Here is a 15,230-nt window from a genome sequence, read left to right on the forward strand (position 1 = left end):
GTTCAGTAGTCAATTGTCAACAATTTTAACAATCTGTAACTCTGAATGGCTACCAAAAAGCGTTCAATTGCTTGAAGACCCACCGGAATCATCAGTGCTGTGAGCAGATAATTAAAGTCATGCTAGATTTATACAACTCCTGCGGCAAAGAAGACAAGCAGCCTCTCGCTTTCTTGTGTGTTTGATGATCTTATGTAATGTTAAATATATGTGGTTCAGAGGCATAAACTGACTTGAAAAAGTTGTACAAAAAGATAAATACAAATTTTAAAAACTAATCTTAAATAAAAAGTCATCAAAATATGATACAGCGATGTAAGGTTTTTAAAAGTCATCCACTCTAATGGGGAGAGTATTTGCCCATGTCTTACTCCTGCATATAATTGTTTCCTGCGAGTACCAATATACATATACTTAAGATATCTATGCCTGGGTTATAATAAAATGTTTACTTCCGCAGTTGAACGAACATTTGTTCTTATAGGTCAGTGATACGCTAGTTATTCTCTTGTAGACGTATTGTATTTTTCCGTTGTTCTCAATATAGCAAAACATTATTATAGATAAAATTTGTGTTACAGTTCTTTAACCTTAAACTTTATTGTATTATTATTACTGAACCCACTTTTTGTACAAAAATTTGCAAAGATTTAAGTGACGTCTAATAACAATATTTATTTATCGAAAAATATGAATGTCATCGTACGATATAACCTTTACAATGTCTGCCTTTGATTGTGACACGCTGAAACAATCTAGACTGCTGAGGTTTATGTGTATTATAATTGAGTGAACTTTTGATAACACTGTACGGTGCGGCCAAACTCAATATTTCAAAAAAAAAAAAAACTCCCCAAAAGTTTGAAATATTTCTAAAATTACAGTTCATATTCGAACGTGATGTCTATACGAAATATTACAAGGAACAAATGTTCGACCATATCGGTTGATTCATGCGAGAGTTGTCGTGCACACCATTATAATGAAAGATTTTGATATGGGCCGATATAGCATATTTGCGAACTAAGTTTGGACAAAACATTAGTAATATCAAATTTTGAGCTAAACCGGTTAATCCGTTCGAGCCAGACAGCGCTCCAGCCAGACAGACAGGGATAAATCGAGACAAAATTGTTTGAAACGGATTTCGTTCATACTAACTTGGGTTGAAAAAAGGCACATTTTTATCGAATCAGAATGTATGTATATACTAGGGAGATGACTTTTTTAGATTAGATAAAATCTTATATATAAGATGATGATTTCAAAATTTTTATTTATCAGTATTGTGGGCAATTTCTTGAATTTATTTTAAGAGATATATAACTAAACACAAGCTTTAGAACATTGATGGCCAGCAGAGATAAAGCTACATTAAAGGATGAGAGGTTATCCTTCATAGCAGCACACAGTGCTGTGGGTTTTCACACAACCTTTAGAACATTGATGACCAGCAGAGAAGAAATATAATGGTACTTGACTTCCAGCGTACATCGCAGATGTTTGCGATCTCCTTAAACTTTACAAAAGGTATGACGAGGGTTTTATCTTAGGCTGAGATAAGTTAAGACGCAGCCAGGGTCAGCTTAAGGACCCACGAAACCTTAAGTGAAAACACGAGTGATGACAATTCTTATTTACTATCACCTCTTGGTACTTAAATTATGATTAACATGTGGATATTTAGGTGATATGGTGACATATTTAGATATATTGATTATTTGTCTCAGCTGGGTGGAATCTTACTGTGGGCTCGCAGTCAATCGTCTACGGGCAAAGTTGTGGTAGTCGGTTCGGCGGTGCTCGGCTGGCAGGTGTCGCCTCGATAGTACGCAGTGGTAGTGGTTGGTATGTGTAGGTATGTTAATAATTGGTTGTAGTAGTTGGCTACTATAGAAGTGCCGATGATACTCAGCTTAGTGTAGCCACTTGTAGTACTCAGATTGATGATAGTTGGCTTAGTGTAGTCGCGTTGAAGCGACTCGGTTTGTTGTATAAAGGTTGATGATCCTCGGTTTGTTGTAGTGGGTAGATGATACTCGACTTGGTGTAGTCGTGTTGAAGCGACTCGTCTGCTGTAGTCGGGTTGAAATGATCGCGTGGTTGACCCTCAGCTTGGGTTGATGATGCTCTGCTAGGCGTCGTCGGCTTGTGACCCTTGGCTAGGTATCGTCGGCTAGATGTTGAAGACCTTCGGCTGTTGTATTCGGCTGTAGGGTTAGTGATTCTCGTTGGGGCCCTTTGGTTTATTAAGTCTGAAACGAGAAGACGATCGTATGAAGGGAAGCGAATAAGTCGCGGAAGCAAACGAATCGCACTGTATACATAACAAGAGAATGCGTTGCGGAAGCGAACGAATCGGAATCTTCGGATATGTTGGGTAGGACTGCGTACACTGTCACACTTCGGGTAACCTCGTTGACTTCGTGTAGCCTCGGCCTAACTCCAACACTTAATGGCTTCTGGTGCCAAAAATTGAAATACTTATGCGGGGAGCAAAACGAAGTGAATGAGAATTGCTTTTCCACACTTTAGAAATAATTCTATTTTGCCTACATAAGACTTCAAGGAAAGGTCTTTCGTTTATAGAATCCTTCAAGATGTCTTGTGCCTATAGAAGACCACAAGAGGTGATTCTGTCTATAGAAGACATCAAGTGGTCTTCTCTACATAGAAAGAGCTCCCTGTCTATAGAAGACCCAAAGAAGTCTTCTGTCTATAGAAGATATCAAGAGCTCTTCTGCCTTTGGAAGAACTCAAGAGGTCTTTTGTCTACAGAATTACTCAAGAAGTCTGTTGTCTACAGAAGACCTCAAGAAGTATTTTGTCTATATAAGACCTCAAGACAAGAGGTCTTCTGTTTATAGAAGACCTCAAGATTTTTAAGGGTTTTTAGGATTTCACAGACTTTTCACAGCAATAACATTTCCTCTAGTCCAATTTGGATAGGACTTGCCGTTTTCAAGCAAAATCCTGAAAACGTAAAAACCCCTAAAAAAGTGACCTTAAACTTAATCAAAAATCCCTCCGAGGATTTTTTTGTTTTCTGATTTGTTTAATCACTGAGCATTGTAGTTTCAGAATCCACAAAATTTTCCCAGGTGTTTTCATATCCTCCGCATTTATGCTAACGAGGGTATATACACTTTCATACGGGCAAAATGTGCCTCATCGAAATAATGGTATTAGACCCCAATATGTTTGGACGAAATGTGTTTCAGACAATTTGGAGTCGATTGAGCAATGTCCGCCCGTCTGTCTGGCTGGCTGGCTGGAGCGCACGATAACTCTCTCGAATAAACCGATTCGGTTCAAATTTTGGCTTTCGTAATATTTTGCCCAAGCTTAGTTTAAGTTCGAAGATGGGCTATATCGGTCCACTCCTTCCGGTACGTCCCCCACAAAAGTTCGAAAATGTTCGGAAAATTTGTGCGCACGATAACTCTTAAAGGGAGTAACCGATTTGGTCCATACTTTGCCCGTCATAAAATGTGTACCACACTTAAATAAAGTTTCAATATGGACTTAATCGGTCCACTCCATCGGGTACCCCCCACACAAAATTTCGGAAAAGTTCAGTTTAGGACCATCTCTCGAATCGCTTTGATTTTTGTTTTAGCAACTTTTATTTACTGCCCCCCATACGACGGTACAAGTTTCATCAGGGGCAAGTCCATAGTTGCAAAAAAACCCCTATGACACCGTGTGAGGTGGTTGAAGCGCAAAATAACTCTCGAACGGATCTGCCGATTCGGTCCAAAATTTGGCCTTAGTAATATTTTGTCCAAACATTTTTTAAGTTCGAAGATAAGCCATATCGGTCTACTCCTTCAGGTACCTCCCCCACAAAAGTTCAAAAATGTTCGGAAATTTTGTTTGTACGGTAACTCTTGAAGGGAGTGGCCGAATTGGTCCATACTTTACACATCCTAATATATTTACTAGATATAGATCAGGTTCAAATATGGACTATATTTGTCCACTTCATCCGGTACCTCCCACACATAATTTCGGATAACTTCACTTCAAGACCTGCTATCGAATCACTTTGATTTTTGTTGAAGCAACTTGCATTCGCTGCCTCAATTACGATGGTAAAAGTTTTTTCAGGGGCAAGTCCATACTTCTTGAGCAAACAGCCCGTAGGGTGGAAAACCCCTATGGCGCCATATGTAGTGGCTGGAGAGCTCGAACCGAATGCTGCGTTCGTCCACACTTTGGATATAGTAATATTTCTTCGAATATTAGATGTAATTCGAAGTTGGTGCTTATAGGTCCACTCCTCCCGGTACTTCCCCCACAAAAGTTCGAAAATATTCGCTAAAATGGTACGCGCAATATCTCATAGACGTGCATCCGATTTCGTCCAAACTTTGGATCTCTAAATATTGTCGAAACTTAGTTTCTACTCAAATTATGGCCCTATCTGTCCAATCCTAAGGGTACCACCCACACAAATGTTCAACATTTTTGTGTGGTTAAGGGTCTGTTCGAGGACCCTTTGGACATTTTTACCGACGGTTTTCCTAGTGGCCCTGTTACAGCGATATTATGTTTTTCGTAGGCTAGTATGGTAAAAACCCCTATCTATCGATATCCCCGCAAATTTTTGAGCTTTAATCCTATCCATATTATTGTCGATTCATAAAACCCTCTAAATACATACGATTGTGGGAAAAAATTGTTTCAGTATACACAGGCTGAGGGTATATCTCTGTCGGCCAAGTCGACTGATACTTTTTTACATGTTTTTTATACCCTCTGCCATAATAAATTTGTCATTCCGTTTGTAACACATCGAAATATTCGTTGGAGACCCTATAAAGTATATATGTATATTCTTCATCCGGGTAAAATTCTAAATCGAAATAGCCATGTCCGTCTGTCTGTTGAAATCAAGAAACAGGTCGCAATTTTTGAGACAGTGCTTTAGAATTTTGTATAGAAGTTTCTATTACTCCTGGGATGTTTGGTAATGGAATAGCCCATTTTCAATATCAAACATCCTAGGAGTAATAGAAACTTCTATACAAAATTATAAAGCACGGTCCACGTTTTTAAATGTAGTCCCCATAGAACAGTACCTCCCGGTTTTCGTTTTCATATAGCTCCCATAAAACCGTACCCCCCGATTTTCGGTATTTCCAAGGTTTTAGTTTCAATATCCCACCGAAATGGCTATAATTTGGAATTTATGTTCGTTAGGGGTATACAACTTTCCACCTGAAATTTATTGGTTTACATCCACGTCTTCATATAGTCCCCATAGACCGGTACCTCCCGATTTCCGGTATTGTGAGGGTTGTGTCTTCAATATCACAACGAAATGGCCGCAATTTTGTGTTTGTCTTTGTTGGTGTTATAAAACTTTCCACCAGAAATTTGTGAGTATAGTTCGTCATATAGCCCCCATAGAACCGCACTCACAGTGGGTAGAAAACATTCACACATATAATTTTCAATATAAAGTTATTACCCTCAGTTAAACTATTATTTTCCTCCAAGGAATTAGACTTAACGCAGATGAAGAGCTTAGTAGTCTCTAATTGTTCATATTTACTTCAATACTGTTCGTGGTGGAGGGTATAAAACGTTCGACCCGGTCGAACTTAACGCTGTTTTTACTAGTTTACTTCTATATTTCATTTAAGTGTTCGGTTTAAGCAATTATAATTAATAATTTATTATTATGCATGGTGTCCGAATTATCGAGATTATATCGTATTTCATAATTGTTGGTGTAGTGTATGTAATAGCTATCAAATACTTATTACTTTTTCTCATTACTTTTTTATACTCACCTACTCTGCTGTTACACCTGTTGTATTTGGTTGTCGTTTGCCCTTTTAGTTAGTGAAGTAATAAAAATTGATTGTTATTATCAATGAATTCTTTACAAATTCAGGTTTTAGTTTTTACGATTTAAGTCTCAAATCGCTAGACCACAAAATCAGTGCTGAATAAAATTCAACAATTATACACAGTTGATATGATGTTGGTGGGCTTAACGGCACACAAAACCTATTAACAATAGCAAAAATATTACAAACAAATATTGAAAAACAACAACAACGACAAAAGTATTCGAGTTAATTAATGTCTTTTATAGTTCGGTTTTTACTAAAAAACTGAACGGTGTCACTAATGTTCGCAATTGTAGGTATGTATTATGTGCCGCTAAATAATTGCATTCATGTTAAAAACGATTTGGCCATTCAATCAATTGGAATTCCTACAAACTTGTTATTTGTCGACTAAGGCTGTAAAAAGTTCTTAAAATTTTCAATATGTCATTGCGTATTCAAGTTCAACAATTGTCATTTACACGTTAAGATTCTCAGATTTGCGATGCAGAATTGTAAAATTGTAGCGAATATGCGTGTTGTTGGCATTACAAATTTATGATTGCCATTTATTAATAATTGTTGATTTGACGTATTCTTATCAGTTATAAATTGTTATTACTCACCTGTATTGAATTATGTTTGTTTTAGTCGTTAACATTTTGCTACTTACTTTAAGCGCTGTGCCATTTTTTTCTTTACCTGGCGTACTCTTAAACATCGGTTGTGCATTTTCAGATTTTTTTGTTTGTTTTGGTAAAAATGCATATGGGTTTATTAGGTTCTACTGAATTTATTTGAAAATAAATGGACTCGAGCTGAAATAAACACAAAGATGTATTTGAAAATAAAATATAATTATGGAGAAACTTTAGAGTTGTGCCAAATGAATTATATGGAACTATTTAGTTCACTACGAAGTTCCAATGGCTCACATCATTTGTATGAACACACAACGCATACATAATATCGCATATTAGATTTTATGACATTACTCATACGTTTTGGAACTAGTACAGTGAACTAGGAACTAGATTACCCAACACTAGAAACTTACCTTTAGTTAAAACAAGTAAGAACGACGTTAAGTTTGGCCGGGTCGGACTTTTTTACCTTCCTCCACGAACTATATTGAAGTAGATATGAACAATTAATAACTACTGAGCTCTCTACCTACGTTAACTGTAATTCCTTAGAGGAGAATAATATTTTACATGATGATAATTACTTTATACTGAAAATTTTCTGTGTGGAGGTTTTTAACCCACCGTGAGTGCGGTTCTATGGAGGCTATATGAAGACCTGGGTATAGGTCAAACTTCTGGTGGAAAGTTTTATAACACCAACAAAGACTAAACATACAATTTCAGCCATTTCGTTTGGGATATTGAGGCGACAACCTTCAAAACATGGATAATATGGACGTACCGCTCTATGGGGGCTATATAAAGACGTGGACCTATACAGACAAATTTCAGGTGGAAAGGTTTATTCACCCAACGAAGACTAAATACCAAATTTCATCGATTTCCTCGGGATATTGGGGCTAAAACCATGGAAATATCAAAAATCGGGATGTATCGTTTTATGAAGGCTATATGAAGATGTGGACCTATACCGAAAAATTTCAGGTGGAAAGTTATAAACCCCAAAACGAATACTAAATTTCAGCTATTTCGGTAGGATATTGAGGCCACAACATTCAAAATACGGAAAATCGGGAGGTACCGTTCTATGGGGGATTTTTAAAGAGATGGACCTATACCTGCAAATTTCAGGTGAAAATCTGGACCTATACCAAAAAATTTCCCCATGGTAGAACAAGTAAGGTAAAGTAAATACTACCACAAATACTACTCAACAACAACCACATAGAAATTTGTTGTTGTTTGTAAGGTTAGTGTCACCGGTATTTGTAAACAAAACAAAGAACTAATATTTTTCACAGTTGATTGAATTTTTTGAAAAAACATGAATGGAAATTCGTAACATTTTCAATTTGAATGTTTCCGTATCATTCCACTAAATGCATAATTTCTTGTAGAAAGTAGAATGCTTGCAAAAATGTGCGGGGTCGCTAAAAATTCAATGAAAAAGGAGAAGATGTTTCAATATTTTTGTTTTGTTATCAAAAAAGTACATGTTTATTAGTGCTTTATTTCTTTTAAATTTAAGAAAATACCACACATATCAATAAATGTTGTTGTGTGCGGCACGTCGTTCGGACTTGGAGGATGTTACACGTCATCGATATGAAGAATTCTTTATGGGAAATAGTTTTTTTCTGAATGATATATTTTTTCCTTAAAATATGTAAATCCCTAATATACATCGAAAATAGAAATAAATATACAAAATGTCGTATGGAATTTGACACTAACAAAATGAAGAAGTTTTTGAGATGTTTAAGATAAATTTCTAAATAAAACTACAAATATATATACATATATATATGGGGAATTCCAAGTGAAATCGGACAGTTCGGAGAAAAGTCATTTTTGATTTCAATTGTTTTTGGTTCAATTAATGCTCCTAGCCAACAGAACATTTTAGTATATTTTAAAATTTTTTTTTGACCAACGGTATTTAGACAAAGGTATAAAGGAAAAATTAAATTGACAAATTTTAAAAAATTCAGAAAAAATAGTATTTATTCGCATCCCATTACGATTTAGAGCTTAAAATTTTTGTAATTGAACGTAGTTTAACATATAATTTTTTTGAAAAAATCGAAGGGTACAATCATATTTAAAAACTGATTTTAAATATTAAATCCCGAAAATTGCATTGAAGCCCACTGTGCATTTCTCTTTTAAGTATTTCTTTCGATAGCTGATGAAAAAACAAACAATTCAAAAAAAAGATGGTCCCATTTGGACCAATATTAAAGAAGTTATGAGTATTTATTTGGACATAGTTCTTTAAAAATGTGATAATTTCAATAGGCGATATCTCTGTACCGTTGGTCAAAAAAAAAAATTTTAAAATATACTAAAATGTTCTGTTGGCTAGGAGCATTAATTGAACCAAAAACAATTGAAATCAAAAATTACTTTTCTCCGAACTGTCCGATTTCACTTGGAATTCCCCATATATATTTGGTAGTGGAATTCGAATAATTACTATTTTTTCTACATTTTTTAACATTTGTAGAATAGAACACCTAAATTTTTGTTAATGTTAGCTTATTTATCCCAAAACGAATGAATCTGGGTTTTCAATCTTGTGGGGATGTAAAGTCTATGATGTTCCGTATCAACCACATAAAAAATTATGTTTTTAGCTCTTCGCGAAATGATTTTCTGATCTATTTTCCGATAGTACTATGAAAAATAGGCATTTATTTTTGGTCATCAGGATAGAACAGTCACTTTATTTTCGCGCATTTTTGAGATATTAACGCCGAATTTTCTTTCAGTCGATAAAGCAAGGCTTTCACATCATTTTTCACCAAAGAAAACCTATAAATTATTCCGCGGACACCGAAATAACAGCGTTAAAGGGTTTAAATTGACAGATATTGGAAACATCTCGGAATGTCAATAGGAGTCGCGCAGTATTGTCATATTTCTTCACAATAAGATAGAATATAACACAGACAATCTCGACGGATACAATCGAGTGCTTCGGATGCTGATAAGATGGAATATTTTCAAAATAATTATGAAAAACGTCAAAATTTCTTCTAAAAACCTGGATATTTTGTTCAATAAAATGGTTTTTCCGCGAACAAGTCTGCCGTTCAAAGGTTTGGAAAGATGTACCAGATTTGGAGGAAGATAATCTGACACGAAAACAACCGTTATTTTAATACACTGAGGGAAATTTTAGTACTTTTTAAAACAACATACGAAACCTAAAACCTCAATTTCCATGACTGTGTTTTCCCGCGAAAACGGGGCTTTTACATTTGCGATTTCAGTTAAAAAACTACAAATTCGTAAAATCCGGTGTGGAGAGCATAACCTGGTCCATTTATATTGGAGCATAACACTGTTGAGAACAGTCGCGGACACCGAAATAAGAACACATATACAATTCAAAATCCAAAGGGTGCGTTCAATTTGAAAAATGTGCTAAAATTTCCCTCATTGTATTAAAATAGCGGTTATTTTCATATTAGATTATTTTCCTCTAAATCTGGAGCATATTTCCAAACCATTAAATGGAAGACATGTTCGCGGAAAAACCATTTTATTGAACAAAACATCAAGGTTTTTAGAAGAAATTTTGACGTTTTTCATAATTATTTTGAAAATATTCCATCTTATCAGCATCCGAAGCACTCGATTGTATCAGTCGAGGTTGTCTGTGTCATATTCTATCTTATTGTGAAGAAATATGATACAATTGCGCGACTCCTTTTGATATTCCGGGATGTTTCCAATATCTGTCAATTTAAACCCTTTAACGCTGTTATTTCGGTGTCCGCGAAATAATTTATAGGTTTTCTTTGGTGAAAAATGATTAGAAAGCCTTGCTTTATCGACTTTATCGGCGTTAATATCTCAAAAATTCGCGAAAATAAAGTGACTGTTCTATCCTGATGACCAAAAATAAATGCCTATTTTTCATAGTACTATCGGAAAAATGATCAGAAAATTATTTCGCGAAGAACTAGAAACATAATTTTTTTGGTGCTTGATATGGAACATTATCGACTTTAAATCATGGCCGTTCGTGGGACTTGATTTGGTTACGAAGTTTTTCGGCAAATCACACACACGCGACCCGAACGCAAAGTAAGAGAGCAAATGTTTTGATTTTTTTACTTCAGTTTTGTACTGAATTTCATGCAAGCAGGTTGATGCCGCTTTATTTGTTTATTTTTGGGTACACAGAAAAGATTTTGCAGTTGTACAGCAAATATGTGGAGGGAAGAATTTGAAAATGATTTTTGTTTTGTATTAATATTTTTAATGACGCAGAATGCCTCGTCTGCAATGCTACAATAAAAAATGTATGTATGCTTAGAAAGTCTTAAAAAATCATTTTTATATACAATTTGTTTTATCTCTCAAAAAAATTAACATATGAAGAAAAATACTTTTCAAATTATGAAGTTATTTATATTATTTTTAATTTAAGTCATACAAAGCGAACGCGCCAACAATATATTTTTCATTTCACACTCAATATGAAAATCATCACCCTGTTCTGTCAGTGTAATTTTACCCACACATAAACAATTTAAGCGCTCGCTCTTCTTGGTCGGCTATGCTTTAAATCCCTACAAAATTAAAAACGTAGATTCATTCGCTTCGGGATAAATAAGCCAACATTAACAGAAATTTAGGTGTTCTATTCTCCTGACGTGGAGTGTATATATATAGAGTGTTGCGCATATCAAAAGCAGGATTTTGCATTAATTCAATTTTTGGATCCGATAAAATTTCTTAAAATGTAATATTTTGTGCCCAGTTGTTCTTTGTTATGTACAGAGAGCTTTCAACAAGTTGTTTCTGTACTTTGTAGATGGACGGAATAACAACAACAACAATATTGACTGATCATCGAGAATGGGGAATGCAAAACAAAAGCAACAGTAGAATATTATTAAAAATTGTACTGTCATCGGTGTTAATTAACTGTACTTTTGACCTAAATTTGTCTTTTGGGGCATGGTAGTGTCATTTTAGAAAGAATTTGCATTTGTTATCCTAACAGGGTTGCCACTTTCTACCGCTTTTCCCATGGTCTGGGGAAAATATCATAATACCCTCAAGTCAACATTTTTTTCCCTCATATAAAAATTTAAATGTTTAAATATTAATTCGGAAAGTGGATTAATATCTACCGTTCTTATGTTTGCCGTGTAATAAAAAGTTTAACAACCGAATATTGGTAAACACAATACATCCTGATGTAAACCCCTTGAGACCATCGGCACATTGTGGCTATAAATGTTGGGGAAACTTTAAAAATAATGCAAATAGGGTCTTCCAAGAATTAGTTAGGGGTCTTATTTCCGATATATGGCCCAGAGTACTTCGCAGAAGAAGTTTTGGATACATTTTGAAAAGTTATACACTGGCCAAGAAACCATTGTCATACCCAAAGGAAGACAATTTATGAAACACTGGTAGAAAATTCAATGTTTTATATGGTTAAAACGACCCTATATGATTTTTTATTTAATTTTTAATGTATTATATTTTAATATAAGATTTAATAACAAAAAATATAAAAAACCTGAATTATTTAGCCATATGACGATATTTTACCCAGAGTTGGTTGAAACAATGAGTTCTTGACCGTTGCGTTGTTTGAGTTGGGAGCTGTATAACTTTGCAAATTGTTTTCAAAACTTCTTCTGCGAAGTACCCTAGGCCATACATTGGAAATAAGAGCTCCAACTAATTCTTGAAAGTTCCTATTCGCATTATTCTTAAAGTTTCCCCAACGTTCTTAGCCACAAGTGCCGATGGCTTCAAAGGGTTTACACCAGGATGTATTGTGTTTACCAATATTCGGTTGCTGAACTTTTTTATTACACGGCAAACATAAGAACGGTTGATATTAATCCACTTCCCGAATGAATATTTAAAAATTTAAATTTTTATATGAGGGAAAATTTTTTGATTTGAAGTGCTAGAAAGTGGCAACCCTGTTAGGATAACAAATGCAAATTCTTTCTAAAATGACACTACCATGCCCCAAAAGACAAATTTAAATCAAAAGTACAGTTAATTAACACCGATGACACTACAATTTTTAATAATATTCTACTGTTGCTTTTGTTTTGCATTCCCCATTCTCGAGGATCAGTCAATATTGTTGTTGTTGTTATCCCATCCAACTACAAAGTACAGGAACAACTTGTTGAAAGCTCTCTGTACATAACAGAGAACAACTGGGCACAAATTTTAACATTTTAAAAAATCCCAAAATTGAATTAATGCAAAATCCTGGATTTTTTGCTTTTGATATGCGCAACACTGTATATATATATATATATATTTTTTTTTTTTTTTGTTAAGATAACATGTTTTGCACAGGTAAAACGTTATTGACAAATGTTAAAAAATGTAGAAAAAATTGTAATTATTCGAATTCCACTACCAAATAGGACTTAAAATTTTTGTAATTAATCCTAGTTTAATACAAAAAAATCAAGAAAATCAAAGAGTACAATCTTTGGTAAAAATTCATTTTAAATATTAAATCGCGAAAAAGGCATCCAAACCCACTGCGCAAAATTGTTGCTGCTATTTTTTTATTAGATAGCTGATAAAGAAATACAAAAAAAAGATTTTTTTAAATTGGTCGCATATTTAAGAATTTATAAGTATTTCTTTGCATATAGTTTATACAGAATTCGAATTTTCTAGGCGCGATATCTCTGGAACCATTAGTAAAAAATAACTGAAAATATGCTAATACGTTTTGCTGATGAGCAGCATCACCACAGCAAAAAATAAAGGAAATCAAAAACCAAATTTTACTCAGAAATCCCAATATAAATTTTACAGTGTATCCGACGAATATTTCGATATGTTACAAACTGAATGGCAAACTTAATTATACCCTCCATATTATGGTAGAAATCTTCATTATCAGAAATGTGTCTCATTGAAGTACGTAATAATTGTAGATCCCACATACAATATTAAGACCATTTCCGTTTCAGACAATTTTGAGTCGATATGGACATGCCCTCCCTTCTCTTTCTCTGGTTACCTAAATTGATTTGGTCCAAATATATTGTAATATTTCTTTCAAATATAGATAAAATTGCGAGATGGTCAATATCTGTCCATAACATCTGGCACTCCTCTCACAAAAGTTCAAAAATTCTTGATTAAATGCTGTTGTTTAGATGTGTTTGGCAGTCGTTTTACAATGTTTCAACTAATGCAGCCATGGGCTTATCCATTCTTCCTCGCGTTAGCGCATTTACAGCATCTGTCTCACGTCCATCACCCTTGTGAGGGGTTTTGGAGTTGAGGCCAGCGAAACAGACTCTGAAAATTTGGTTACAGTCTTCCCCTTTAAACAGTGTTTTATTTAACGTACATACTTTGGTGTCTGTTTAGTTTAAATCTAGTAACTCATTTTCCACATAGTTGCAGTTGATCAATCGAACTAAACTTTGCATACTTTTCAGATTTGGATGGCAATACATGAATATGAAACCAAAACCAATATGGGTCCATTTCTTCCTATAGCCCCCATATAGAGGTACCACCCGATTTCAGGTATTTTGAGTATTTTCTCTTCATGTTTAGCCCAAATTGGCTGTAACTTGGCATTTGGTGTTCCCAATGGTACAGAAATTTCACCATCAAAAATTGTGGACATAGGTCAAGGTTTTGGTATAGCTCCCATATAGCGGTACCACCCGATTTGAGGAATTTTGAGGATTTTATCTTCCTTCATAGCCCGAAATGGCTGTAACTTGGCATTTGGAGTTATAAATGGTACAGAAACTTCTCCAACAAAAATTGTGGACTGTTCGGAATTTCGGTGGAGATTGTTCTGTTCGGAAGTTCGGTGGAGTTTGTTGAGAGGTTCGGAGGAGGCTGTTCAAAAGTTCGGTGGAGGTTGTTCAGAGGTTCGGAGGAGGCTGTTTGGAATAGTAAAATCTATTTAAAAAGAAATAAAAACAAGTAAAAAAGTATCAGTCGGCTTTGCCGACAGAGATATACCCTCAGCCTGTGTGGATTGAAATACTTTTTTCCAAAAAAAAACTTTTGTATTTAGGGGGGTTTTCAAAATTGTTGGCGTATGAACCGACAAAATTATGGATAGGTTTAAAGCTCAAAAATTTGCGGGGATAACGATAGATAGGGCTTTTTATCACACTAGCCTACGAAAAAGATAATATCGCTGTAAACAGGGCCACTAGGAAAACCTTCGGTAAAAATGTCCAAAGGATCCTCGAACAGACCCATAACCACACAAAATGTTGAACATTTGTATGGGTATTACCACAAGGATTGGATCGACAATATTTAGAAATCCAAAGTTTGGAGCAAATCGGTTACTACGTCTATGAGAAATCGCGCCTACGATTTTAGCGAATATTTTCGAACTTTTGTGGGGAAGGTACGAGAAGGAGTGGACCTGTAATCAACACCTTCGAATTTCATCTAATATTCGAAGAAATATTATAATATCTAAAGTGTGGATGAACGCAGTATTCGGTTCGAGCTCTCCAGCCACTACATATGGTACCGTAGGGGTTTTTTTTACAACTTTCGGGCTGTTTTCTCAAGAAGTATAGATTTGCACCTGAAAAAGTTTTACTGCCGTAATTGATGCAGCGAATGCAAGTAGCTTCAACACAGTGATTCGATAGCAGGTCTTAAAGTGAATTTATCCAAAATTTTGTGTGGGAGGTACCCGAAGGAGTGGACAAATATAGACCACATTCAAACTTGATCT

The sequence above is a fragment of the Musca autumnalis genome, unplaced genomic scaffold (assembly GCF_047663935.1).
Source record: "Musca autumnalis isolate F117 unplaced genomic scaffold, ASM4766393v1 scaffold_3, whole genome shotgun sequence".
Lineage (NCBI taxonomy): Eukaryota > Metazoa > Arthropoda > Insecta > Diptera > Muscidae > Musca > Musca autumnalis.